The sequence below is a fragment of the Diabrotica undecimpunctata genome, chromosome 4 (genome assembly GCF_040954645.1).
Source record: "Diabrotica undecimpunctata isolate CICGRU chromosome 4, icDiaUnde3, whole genome shotgun sequence".
Classification (NCBI taxonomy): domain Eukaryota; kingdom Metazoa; phylum Arthropoda; class Insecta; order Coleoptera; family Chrysomelidae; genus Diabrotica; species Diabrotica undecimpunctata.
Genome location: NC_092806.1, coordinates 138,052,787 through 138,066,384, shown reverse-complemented (window position 1 = coordinate 138,066,384; position 13,598 = coordinate 138,052,787). Strand labels below are relative to the sequence as shown.

The 13,598-nt window shown below is 32.5% G+C and overlaps 1 long non-coding RNA gene across 1 annotated transcript in view; it reads left to right on the top strand.

The window, feature by feature from the left end:
* Positions 1–709: 709 nt before the first annotated feature.
* LOC140438439 (uncharacterized) overlaps positions 710–13,598 on the top strand; it is a 47,356-nt gene continuing 34,467 nt past the window's right edge. Inside the window, exon 1 of the long non-coding RNA XR_011950528.1 lies at positions 710–849. This is a non-coding gene — a long non-coding RNA (uncharacterized lncRNA). The remainder of the gene's footprint in view (positions 850–13,598) is intronic.

Here is a 13,598-nt window from a genome sequence, read left to right as displayed (position 1 = left end):
TTTTGGTCTTTGAACTTTCTTTAAACTAAGTTTCATTTTGGCGATAAGTGGATTGTGGTCCGAATTTATGTCGGATCCCGGGTACGCTTTAACAGATGTTATAGAGTTTCTTAATCGTTTGTTAATAAGAATATAGTCTATTTGATTTCGTACTGTGTGATCTGGAGTATCCTGGGGAGATTTCCACGTATATAGTCGTCTTGGAGGAAGATCATAAAAGGTGTTTGTCACTACGAGCTGTTCTTCAGTTGCAAATTCAATCAAACGGTCTCCGCGTTCATTACGTTCCCCTAGACCAAAGGATCCCACTAAATTTAAGTATAAAAGATATTTAAATTAAAATCTAGTTTGTATCACAAATTACATAAAATATATCAATATTCTTCCATGTTAGTATGTAATTAATATTTACCTTTCTTTGTTCTAATATGTATTTTTCATTGTTGTCGTCTATAACCTCAGTGGTTCGGACGACATTAAATAAATCAATAAAAAAAAACTATTTTTATATAAATAAATATTTATCCACGAAATTAACTAAGTAAACTTTTTTAACTGTCTAATATTATATTACAAACCACAAAAAGTCCAAAATTACAATGTCCATTATCATCATTAAAAAAAATTATGTAAATATTTATAATTAATAATAATTACAAAACTATTTTCAACCTTGCCGAACTTATACCATTAGGGATATAGCTAGTATAATAAACGTTTTGTGAGTTTCGGTTTTTCTTTATAGGTAGAAAAGAAGCCAAACATAGCAATATATTGTTGTATTCCTATCATTTAAAATAATGAGAAAAATTATTAAGTTCTTGTTCGGAGAACTGCAAACTTTTGAAGGTATTTTTTTTCTTTTACTGTGTAAATATTTGAGTTCGTAACCTTAAAATATCCCCATTTAAGCAAAAAACGCCGAAACAATTCGATCTTTAAATTTAGTTTGCTTTTATTTTGGATAACCGAACCTGTCATATATCACCATGACGTTGTAGTGACGTCATTCATTTATTTTGTAAATGGGAACCTATATTTTTTTTTGTCAAAATTAAATAGACAATGAAATTTTTAGAACAGCAATATGTATCAATATCGACCTAAAATTCGTGGCTTTTAAGATCATTATCATCATAACCGTTCAATCCTATCAGATTAGGGCAATGCCAGAGGCATATATCAATCCTTTGAGACGGATTACTCCTCTTTACTTCATTTCTTATAAATCACTATGTGTCGTCGCAACGTTGGTTATTTGTTTCCATTACTTTTCAATCCTGCATTTTGTCTTACAGACTGTTACGTTCATTGTGTTTATGTCCTCTTCTATCTGGTCCCACTATCTTTTTCTAGATCTTTCCCTATTTCTTGGCTCCAATGAGATCAATATTGTAATTCTTTTAACCATTTATCTCGATGTTCTCCTCATTATGTGTCGTGCCCATTATAGTCGCCTTGATTTTATATGTTTTACTATAATTTCGCATCCTATTTCTTGTTCTATTTCCTTATTCCATCTCATACCTATTCTCCTTCTTAGTTATCTTTGGTCCAATAATTGATCTCACTATTTTTCTTTTCGATCTTCTCAAATTTTTTCCGTCCTTGTTTGTTAATGTCGTTGTTTTCATTGCGTAAGTCATTACCGGTCTGATCAATGTCAAAGCTTGGTACCTCCTTTAAATTCTCTCCTTTATTATGTCCACTTCTAGGTAGTTAAAGTTGTTTACTTTTTCCAGTTGATGATTTCTGGTTATTAGAGGAGCCCTTCCTCCCTCCCTGTCCAATCTCATGTATTTAGTTTTGTCTTCAGTAATGGCCAGCTCCCTTTTTTGTGCTTCTATCTAGTCTGTTTATGGTTCTTATTAGGTCTAATTTATTGCCTTGTGATCGTTATCATCCTGCCTTATCAATTTCTTTAGCTATAAAAGATAATATGCCCGAGCTTCAATATAATAGTTTTGCCTTCAATTTTAGGAGAGGAGACTATGTTGCTCTTAATATGTATCTTGCTAGTATCTCCTGGGAGAACGTTTTAGGTATTTGCAGAGATATTAACGAAGCCACGGAACTGTTCTACTCCATATTGCAGTTTGGTGTCAATTGTTCAATACCACGTACAAGATTAAAAAATTCCAAATTTCCTCGTTGGATGACTAATGACCTAAAATCATTAATATTTAGGAAAAAAATTGCTCATAAGATATATAAACAAACAAATTCTTGGGACGATTATCTACTTTTCTCTTCCTTGAGAACCAAATGCAAAGAACTAAGCAGGTCATGTCATGAAATTTATATAAGTCAAACTGAATCTAGAATTAGTTCAAACGTAAAGCACTTTTGGAATTTTGTTAACAGCAAACGCAAAAATAATGGTCTACCAAACACAATGTTTTTTGGAAACACAATGCTTTCAAAATATTTACAGAGCAAATGATGATGATTTTATACAGCCCATCTTAGAGTATGAGAAAACAATGAGTCTAAATTCTTGTAATGTATCTATTGAAATCATATTTGAAAAATTAGCCAATTTAGACATTTATAAGGGCTCTGGGCCAGATGGAATTCCACCCATACTATTAAAAAAATGTAGATGTACTTTAACCCATCCCTTATATTTTCTGTTTACTCATTCACTTGATTCAGGTATTTGTCCAAGTTTGTGGAAATCTAGTTTTATTGTTCCTATTCATAAATCAGGTGACAGGAGTAACATAGCTAACTACAGACCAATAAGCATTCTTTCTTCTATTCCTAAAATACTAGAGAGTATAATATGTGACTCTAATAAAACACCTTTATTCAATGTACTAATTGAAGAGCAACATGGTTTTCTTTCAGGTAGATCAACTTCGACAAATCTTCTACTTTTCACGCAATACATATCTGATGCTTTGGAAAGGAGACTACAGGTGGATGCTATTTATACATATTTCTCCAAAACATTTGACACTGTGAACCCTTAATTGTTGTTTAACAAGCTTAAAACTATTAGATTTACAGGCAATCTGTATAACTGGTTATGTAGTTTCCTAACTAGCAGAATACAACTTGTTAAAATTAAACACTTTCAATCTAGTGAGATCTCCGTAACATCTGGTGTTCCACAAGGAAGCCACTTAGGGCCTTTCCTTTTTAATATATTTGTTAATGACATTAATCTCAAATTAATTTTTGCTATTTGCTGATGATTTAAAAATCTATAGAATTATCGAAGACGACTCAGATTGTGAAAAACTTCAAATTGATATTAACAAAATTATGGCATGGTGCAATTGGAACCAAATGAGCATTAATGTTAGAAAATGTCACTTTATTAGTTTCTGTAGAAGAATTAACAACCTCTCTTATAATTACAAATTAGCTGAAGAACCACTGAAGGCTGTCTCAACTGTAAGAGATCTAGGTGTTCAATTAGATTCCAAACTAAATTTTTGCGCTCATTTTGATTATGTGAATAACCAGGCATTTAAAATGTTAGGCTTCATTATTAGAACCTCTAGATGTTTGCATAACATTAATTCCATCAGACTGATTCACATTTCCCTAGTTAGATCTGTTCTTGAGTATTGCTCAGTCGTTTGGTCACCCACGTATGAAGTCACGTAGACAAGCTTGAAAAAGTCCAAAATAAATTCAGTAGTACTTAAGTACTTAAGTTTTAAATTACACAAACCTTTAAGCGACCATTCCTACTCAGAAATTAGAAATACATTAAACCTTCCTAGGCTATCTTTCAGACGGATGTATGCTGATGTTTTGTTTCTTCATAAACTACTGAATTCAAAAATGTTGCTTTGTTGCTGTGCGCTTCGGAAAATGTCTGTAGAATGTGTTTAAAAAAAAATTTTGTAATTTTATGTGATTTATATTTGCTATGTGCTTTATTTAATTTTAATATTTGTTTTTTTTTTCTATATAGCTGCATCGCCAATTCTTTTCATACATATTTACTATATTTTTATAATTATTGTATCACTAGATAATACTTGTAATACTTTGTGTATAATTAAATTGGGTGGTATCCCGTTAATAAATAAATAAATAAATTTTTATTATTCTACTAGTGTTAGGTCATCTGAATATGACAATTATTTGAATTAAATTCAGTATCTTAAATATTCTTTTCATTTAATTTTGCTTCTTTCATCACGTATTCTAAAACGAGATTAAAGAGTGTGGGAGACATTGGATCGCCCTGTTTCACCCCATTAATAATGTTGAATTCTTTCCACGTCACTCCCTGAAATTTAATTCTTGCTTTGAAGTTCCTTAAACACATTTCTGCAGTTCTGTTAGTTTAGTTGGTATCCCTATTGCTTTTAATGCCAAGTTCAATATTTGTCTGTCTACACTGTCAAATGCTCTGCTAAAGTCGGTAAAAATCTAAAATCAAAAAGGCCCATTTTATATTCTCTGGATTTCTGAATTATTTATTCTAATGTATGGATGGTGTTTTTTGTTGACGGTTATGAGCGAAATCCGATCTGATAATCACCTAATATTTTCTCTGAGTGTGCTTAAAGTTGCTGGTTTATTAAGTTAGCTACGCTTTTGTGAGATGTATTGAAAAGCGCTCTGTAACTAGAGAATTTCTCCTTATTTTTTTTTTTGTGGATTGGCTTAATTATTCCAGTTGTTCACTCTACAGGCATTTAATTCCATTCACTTATCAGCTCCTGAATTTGTGTATGTAGATGCTTACGCCTTATTTTATTAGTTCTGTCACCATTTTGTCCTCTCCTACTGCTTTACCATTTTTTGCCCTATTTATTTCCTTTGTTATTTCAGCTTATTTCGGGCATTCTATTATTACCTCGTTCTTCCCCTATTCTTTCTCCGTATGTTTAACTATTTCATTTTTTCCACTTTGTTTGTTCAAGGTTGTGAAGAAATATCCTTTCCAAATTTTTTTTCATATTTGTGGGGTCATGTTTAATTCTTCTCTCGTTAGGTCTGATACCTTGTAGTACAGCATAATTTTTTATGGAAATAAAGTAAGTTATATGGTGATAGCAAGGAAAGGAAAGTGGCAACAATTTAACGATAACACTTGGAATGTATTAAATATTTGAGACTGTACATTGACCATAGACTTACTTGGAAGAGCAACAAATTAAATATAGGAAAATATGTAACAGACATGTCCCGTCTTCTTCTTCTTCAGCCTTAAGTAATCCAACTTTGGACATAGGCCTCCTCCAAATCAATTCAGTGTTTTCTATTTTGCGCCACTTGCTTCCAGTTGTGTCCTCCGATCTTATTAATATCATCATCCCATCTCATTTGTGGTCTTTCTCTGCTTCTCTTTCCTAGCCATTAGTGTTGCCCAAAATCGGTCTTGGTCTTGCAGTCTTGGTCCTGTTCTTGCGTTTTCGCAAGACCAAGACCAAGACCAAGACCGCCTAATTTTAGCAAGACCAAGACCAAGACTGACCGTGCAAGATTTACGCAAGAACAAGACTAAGCCTGCGAGACTCTTGCGTCTTGCAGTTAGGACGGAGTGTCGTTTTAGCGAGTATTGTAGTTCGGGTATATGTTTAAATACTCTATAAGACGCAAAAAAATATGTAATAAAAATTTAAAAAACTGGACTTATGCGCATTACGAACAATACCATAAACATACATCAAAATCATCCATCAAAATATTCATTAAAAACAACACATTTGACACGTGCTCAGAGATCATAATTACAATGTAAAAATAAAATATTTTGTACATTTTTTTTTTCAGCATACGACTTCTTCGCTCTGAAATTAATTGTCCAGATTTATAGCCGCCCTCTAATCATAAAATAATATTCATTGATACGTCGACAGTAATGTTGTATCGAAATTTTTTAAAAATATGTCACCTTAGCTATAAAAAATATAACACTCATTATTACGGACACCCACTTCCCACTTAATAATTCAATTTTTTTCCCATTATAATTTAGTTAGGAGGAATCTAAATAAACAAATCTTATCGGCCTAAGACTAAACATTGTTTCTGCTGAGTGTGCGATGAGATCATTCGGTTAAACCAACTTTGCTGAAAGAGCGCGATAATATTCAAAAGTTTATTAATAACAGATAATGTAGCTTACCGTGTAAACAAAATACCGAAGTAACGATATATTGTAATTCTCGGTTTGTTATTAGATACTTAGGGTATTGAATAGTAACGGACATTTATAGTAGTAGATACTTTACTTACTTAGGTAAGTTTACAATTTGACATGGGGGGCAGAGATTCAAATAGTTTTAAAATAGTCGGAGTAGTGAGCGTTGGAATTATAGATATAAAAGACCTAAAAGCAAATTTGATGAGTTTTTCGAAATCATTTATGCATCCCAAATTCATTTGTTTGAATTGTGCCTACACAGAAAGGTTAAAATGAAAATGAAAAACAGAAACACTTAAGGTTTAAGGAAGCATCTAATATCTTTTCACAAAAAAGAATTACAAATATGTCTTCCTGAAAAACCAAAATTCTGGTTGCTAAAAAAATATTCCTACTACTTTATTTTGGTAAATTAATGTATTTATTAAGTAGATATCTCCTTAATTTAAAATAACTTCTTTTGATTATCATTACTTTCTTACCTATTCTTTATTTTTTCAAGTTAGTTTTTTATATAAAAGTAGAGCTAAGATTGTTAATAACATTTATGTTGCATTAATAAGCGGATTATTGTTTGTTATCTTATCACCTAAAGAATATGTGCCCTTGATACCTGTATTTGGATTTTTGCCACGTACCAATCTTTTTTAAGATTTCCATTTCATATATGGTGGAGGTCCATCAACACCTTTCTAGACAGAAAATGTTCTTTAAAATACAGTCAAGTTTATGTCATTAATTTGGTTTTTTTGTGTTTTAACCATGTTTGATTGACTTTCATGGGGCATGGTAGATAGCTGGGTTAGTTAGACCATAGGCACGGATCGCTTAGATCGTGGCTTCAAACTTCCCTAGTAACGTTTAATAAATAGCAATAGGCTAATGGGTAACTGCAAGACTTGCAAGACTCTTGCCGCAAGACCAACTGCGAAGCTGCAGTTTAATTTGGCAGCATGTTCTTCTGCGTCTTTTACTTTGGTTTTGCTTTTAATCTATTTGTTTGTTTTTTGTCTATAAGTCTCACCCCGAGCATTGACCTTTCCATCGCTCTTTTTGCTTTTACTATTTTATCCATATTATACTTGGTGAGTGTCCACGTCTGTGAACCATACGTGAGTATAGGGAGGATACACTGATCGTAAATTCTGGTTTTCAAATATTGTTCTATTTTAGTGCTTTTCAAGATTCAATTAAGTTTTCCAAATCCTGTCCATGCTAACCTTATTCTTCTGGTAATTTCGGCAGTTTGATTTTCTTTGTTAACTTTCATTATCTGTCCCAGGTAGATGTATTCTAAATATGATTTCTAAATTTATGTCGTTCAACGTTATTTCTATAATGTTCGGTGTATTTGTCATTATTTATATTTATTTCCAAGTTCATCTTAGGACCTAATTTTTCCGAAGGTTGAAATAGTTGCGTCATCATGGTCTATAGTTCTTTGAAACTTGTAGTGAATTTTACACTGTCATCAGCGTATCTCAAGTTACTTAGTTCTCCTCCATTAACATTTATTCCTTTATCTACCCAGTTAATGTCTTTCAACACGTCTTCCAGTCCAAATGAGAATAGCTTTGGTGAGATAAAATCTCCCTGGCGAACTCCTCTGTTGATTGGTATAGCTTTGTTTTTCGCATCTATTTATATTTTCATTGTAGCTTTTTTGTAAATATTATGTATGAGCATTCTGTATCGGGAGTCTATCCAGCAGTTATTCATAGCTTTCTCTATTGCCCAAAGTTCTATGGAGTTGAATGCCCTTTCATATTCAACGAAGCCAATGTATAAGTTCAAGTGACATTCATTGGCTTTCTCTATTAACCTTCTGACTGTAAGAAGATGATCCGCTGTACTGTATCCCTTTCGGAATTCTGCCTGCTCTACCGGTTGATAGCTATCGAGTTTCGACGTTAACCTGTTAGTTATTGACGTTAACAATGAAATTAATTGCCTGATTTGGGTACTTCTTAGTGAAAAAGGTATTAACACCGCGGATTAAGCCTTTTTATGCGTAAACAATTTTGGTATATGAGCGATCAACTTGAATCAGCGAGCGATCAATTTTTTTGAGTATTTCATGATTAATTAATAACCTTAACACGTTTTATACCTACAAAATTAATATTAATAACATCGTTTTTAAATTCAATTACTCGTTGTAAATAAAAACCAATTTTCATAGGGAAAATATGACCGAGATTTTTATTAGTATATTCCAAAAATACCTGATACGGGCCTGAATCAGTTGGTTAATATTTATTATTAAAATCATAATTATTTACGTTTGAGAATATTTTATCCATTAAACTATCATTACCATTATTTATATTAATCGAGGGTAGACCAGGGCCAGTCCCGCCCTCGTTACCCTTCATGGTCTATACAATTTACTGTCTCCTAAACACATTTTTTCACTAATTGTTATAAAGTAGTCTCTATTGATAAACACTGCACTAAAAACAAGACGTAGGTCTGATGCCTTTAGATGTAGAAACACGACTGGAATCTACCAAAAAACCGCCAAAAATTAATATTTTTGGGGAGAGCTCCAAAAAAACTAAAATGTATCCTGTACTGCCCAATTTTTTTAACTGAAAAAAAAATCTACTGTTATATACTTCCAGGAAAGGATCAAATTAAAACATTTTTAAAGAGTTTTTTTAATTCTTTATTTCCTTTGTGACCTCAAGTTACAATGAGAAAAAAGTTAATTTTTATGAAAGTCCACAAATCAGTTAGAATTAGACATAAAGCACAAATTTACATTACATTTTTCACTATTACTTTTGGCACGATTACGCATACCGGTTTCTTGCAACAAAATTTCTGAAAATTTAGGCCAATGGCCTATTCCGTCTCTCCTTATGTTTTTCTCGGGTAGAGAAGTAATATGTCCTCTTTTACTTTTCTGCTCCATTCCTTGTTCTATTAGAGCCTTCCCCTCTTCTTGAGCCACTTTTTATCCTCTTGACCAAGACAAGCGGCAACAGATGCTTTGAAATCTAAAGCACTTAGTTCATCGGGTTTTTTCATATACCAAGTAACTGGGCGTCTCTTCTATAAAGTAATCAAGCATTCACAACTACTAAATCAAATATATAGAACACAATGCGGAGGTACCAGTTTTAAGAACGAATCCTAGTTCTATATAAAGTCATCAACTAGTCCAATAAGTCAACTCCTCCCATACATACACTCGCGATCATAAAATCTGGGTCACCTTGAAAATTTCAAGTTTCTTGGATATTTTTGCATCTGGTGCAGTAATAACCTTTTTTTTTAGGCTAATGTATTTTTTATTTGTTATCAATGTTTGTTTTGAAAGAAAAAAAAACGGTTTTTTTATTGTTTTTATTGAAAAAAGCAGAAAACAAACCAAATTGTTGAAACAGACGTAAGCAAAAAAAATTAAAAATACAGAACGTGGTAACATCAATGGAATTTCAATGACTAATATCGTGTATTGCCTCCCCTTGCTCTAATAACCTCTTGCAGACGATGGGGCATATTCTCAATTTTTCTCCGGATTACATGTTGTGGTATGTTATTCCACTCTCACACTAACATATCCTTAAGCTCCTGTGCGTTATTAGGAGGAGGTATATAGGTTTGAATACGTTTTTTCAAATTGTCCCAGAGATGTTCGATGGGATTCAGGTCCGAAGACCTAGCTGGCCAGGGTAACCTCGTAATTCCAACCTCGTCCAAGTATTGTATACTGATCCTGGCAACGTGCGGTTGCGCGTTGTCTTGCATAAAAATGGCGTCTCCGTCTCCTGAAAGCGTTGAAGCACTCATTGAACCGTAGACAGGCTTACGCCAACAGTTCTTGCGACTTGCCGTTGAGTGTGACCGTCTTCCACAAACGCAACAATGCGTGCCGTTTCAACAACAGTCAAAGGCATTTTTGGCAAAAAATAAACACTAATAATGGCACTAATAAACACTAATGGTGGCAATAATAAACTTTTGTTTGTTGCGTTTGAACAGAAAGTCGAAGCACAAATGAGACATTTAAAACAAGCAGCAGTTACAGGTACCGTTCATTTTGAGAAGTGTATAGTTTTCCGCGAAATCGGCATTATTGGAATTCTTTGTTACAAAGGAAACCGCTAAGCCGACAACAATTCTCAGAAACGTGCATTAGTTTGTATTTGTGTTATTATTATTTACGATAAAGCTCGTTAAAAATGAAATAACGGTGATTTTCAAGGTGACCCAGATTTTATGATCGCGAGTGTATATTGTAAAACGTTACAATGTTAGGACATTCCACAAGAATAGTTTCTTTCTTTGCTTTGTCCCATCTTTGAACGTGACTTATAGGATACGTGCCTACAAACGAACTCAGTAAATGCACCGGCTTATTATCGTATCATTTGACTGCTCTAAGGGTTATTCCTCCTTTCTTGTAGACAAGTTCTTTAAAACTGAAATTTCTCTAAAATTTGCTACGACTGGTTCTAAAAGCGGTTTGATATTGTATAACTTATCTTCCGGAATTATCTGACTACTGTCATTGAAGTATATATGGTTTTTTATTTGTTCCCAGCGATTCCGACTTATAGTTTCAGCAACAAGTAAAATTCAAGTAGACGCTTTCCAGTACAAAGGCTTGTTTGAGGTTTATACCCACTTTTTATCTATTTTAGGTATTCGTAGCCCTCTAATTTCGTTGTTTTTGAAATTTTTTCCATTTTTCTATTTGTCCATTTTCATAGGCTCTTTATTTATTTCTACATTTCTGTCTGCTTTATTATATTTATTATATCCTGCATTCTGATGATTGGGCACGTCATTTTCGTCGTCATTGTCATCCTTTTTTTATTATCATCTTCGTGGTTCTCATTATTGTCTCAATATCTCCCAGGCTCACTTCTTCCGAAAAAACATTTTCGGAAAAATGTACCACTTCATCATCATCACTGTCGGATTTTAGAATGGAATCTTCAGAGTCATATCCACAAATGTCTCTAATTTGAACATTATTTGGTTCTTTAACATTTCTGTTACCACCTGCAAAAAAAATTATGTTATACATTATGAACCATTGCAACTTTAAAGTTACACAACACTTTTTACTCACAAAATACCTAATATTTTGTTATCAGAGCATATATTTGCTACAATAAGAGTCAGAATGAACTTACTTTTAGTTTTTATTTTTTTTTTATTTCGTCAGCTAGTATAAAAAGTACTTAAAATTGTGATCAAAGTCACCTATTACAACGCTGCAATACTACTAATGACCACACATGACAACTGGTAGAAGTTATGCATAAAATATGACCTTGTGTATAATTGGAATGGTAGACAGCTAGCTGTCTGCAACCTTATAGAAACAACGGACGTTTACGGAAATATCAGGTTTAGAAAGTATTTTATGACTCTTAAGGCGGCTGCACAATTGGCAGGGAACGGGTACGAGAACGGAAACGGGAACAGGAAAAAAGTTAACCTCTACGTAAATCATTGTTAATATGTACAATAGCCGAGAACGAGAAGCCGTCCGGTAACGAGAACGGGAAAGTTACCAATGTTTTAACTTTCTCGTTCCCGTTGTACTCCCGAAACAAATCAGAAAGCAGTATTTAAAATACTGTCAAATGCCAAATAAAAATTTGTTTACATTATGAGTGACCATTTTATAACCTAACCCTCTTGTCTAAGCGTTTTATTTATTTTACATTAAAATGAATGACTATGACGAACTATTGATTTCTTTAGTGGAAAAATGTCCTCATCTGTGTGATCGATGCAGTAAGGGGTATAAAGATGAGACATTGAAAAACAATGGTGTTTTATTGCAGAATATTGTCAATGTGATGGTATGTGAGCTTTAAATTTTAATATAATTGGTTGTAAAACAATTATAATTATTATAATAATAATAATATAATAATATTAATTATTAATTAGAGTTTTTACAGTTAAAAAAAGATGGAAGAATTTGAGAGACCATTTTGTTAGAGTATATCGTGAATATAATGCTAAAGCTCCATCAGGTTTAGCTGCAGGTTCTACTAAAAAAGTTAGTAAACTTTGTGAGTCAAAATTAAAAGACTCACACAGCAGTAGTGACTTAAATTTTACGAAGTCAGTAGTAGAAGATATAAAGTCGTTAAAACCAAAAAACAAATTAAAGTTTAAAAAAGATGTAGGTACTAGATATTTTATTGAAATATACAGATTATCATAATAAACTATGCAAAAGAACTAATTATTTTCATTTCAGTTGAGTAAAATTTATTTTTGAAGAATAATACTTTATTTATATACATTGGTTACAATAAAAAAAATTAAATTCTGCCTCTAATAATATATTTTTGCTGCCATGCTACTGAACCTACATCAGATGTAAAATAGTTGGCTAATCTATCCCTTAATCTTGTGACAACATTTGCAGCCATGTTCGATCCCATTCGACCAGCAGGGGTTAAATTTGTATCAGTTTTTGTTATTTCTCTCCCTTTTCCTTCCACTAATTCACCATCTTCTAAAATTGTATCTATCAATGCTGGTGGAGTATCACCATCATCTATCAATGCTTCTCGTCTACTATCAATGCTGGTGGAGTATAAGTTTGTGATGCCTCAGTCCTTAAATAATCATGTAAATACACGGTAGCTTTAACAATAGCCTCCATTATTTTTATAGAACATAATAAGGGTGACGGATATAATCTGCATACACTTGCTAAGATTCCAAATGAATTTTCAATTGTTCTTCTGGAACGTGATAATCTAAAAGCATTGTTAAATAATAACCAACATATAACAGAATTGATAAATGTACCTGTAGTTAAACACCAATTTTTTTGCCTCTAAGTTCTTGCCTGGGTAAATTCTCATAATATATGGCTTCAAAGAAAATGCTTCATCAGCAACAAAAAAGAATGGCATCTCGATAGTACTCCTATGCAAATTTTCCGAATTTGGCAATTTGAAGTTACCATTTTCAAGATCTTGACCCATTTGGGGTAATGTAAAAACTAATTTCTGACTTGAAGTCAATTAATTTTATCATGACTTTTTACATAGATGAGTTTTAGAACATTCCAGATTGCTTCACAAGTTTCAAAAATTACTTTGGAAACTGTAGAATGTCCCACTCGAAATTCCCAGGATAAATTTTGAAATGATCCTTCATATGTCAAATATTTTAAGGTCATGGCAAGTCGTAGTTCTGAAGACAAATATTCTCGTCTACTACGTTTTGATAAATTACGTCTTACAAAGTTTAAAAGTAAATCAAAATGTTCAGGAAATATTCTCATATATTTGAAAAACGCGAAAAAAATATAGTATGTGATACATAATATAATATAAATATTTGAATGATATGCTGTTTATCTTTATGCTGACAAACCTTCTTTGAGATTGCACACATATTGAGTAAAATTGTTGCAAGATCATAAAAAAGGAAGATATTAAAAGGTCGTCCTCATCAAATAAATCCATATTTTCAGAGTTACCAGACA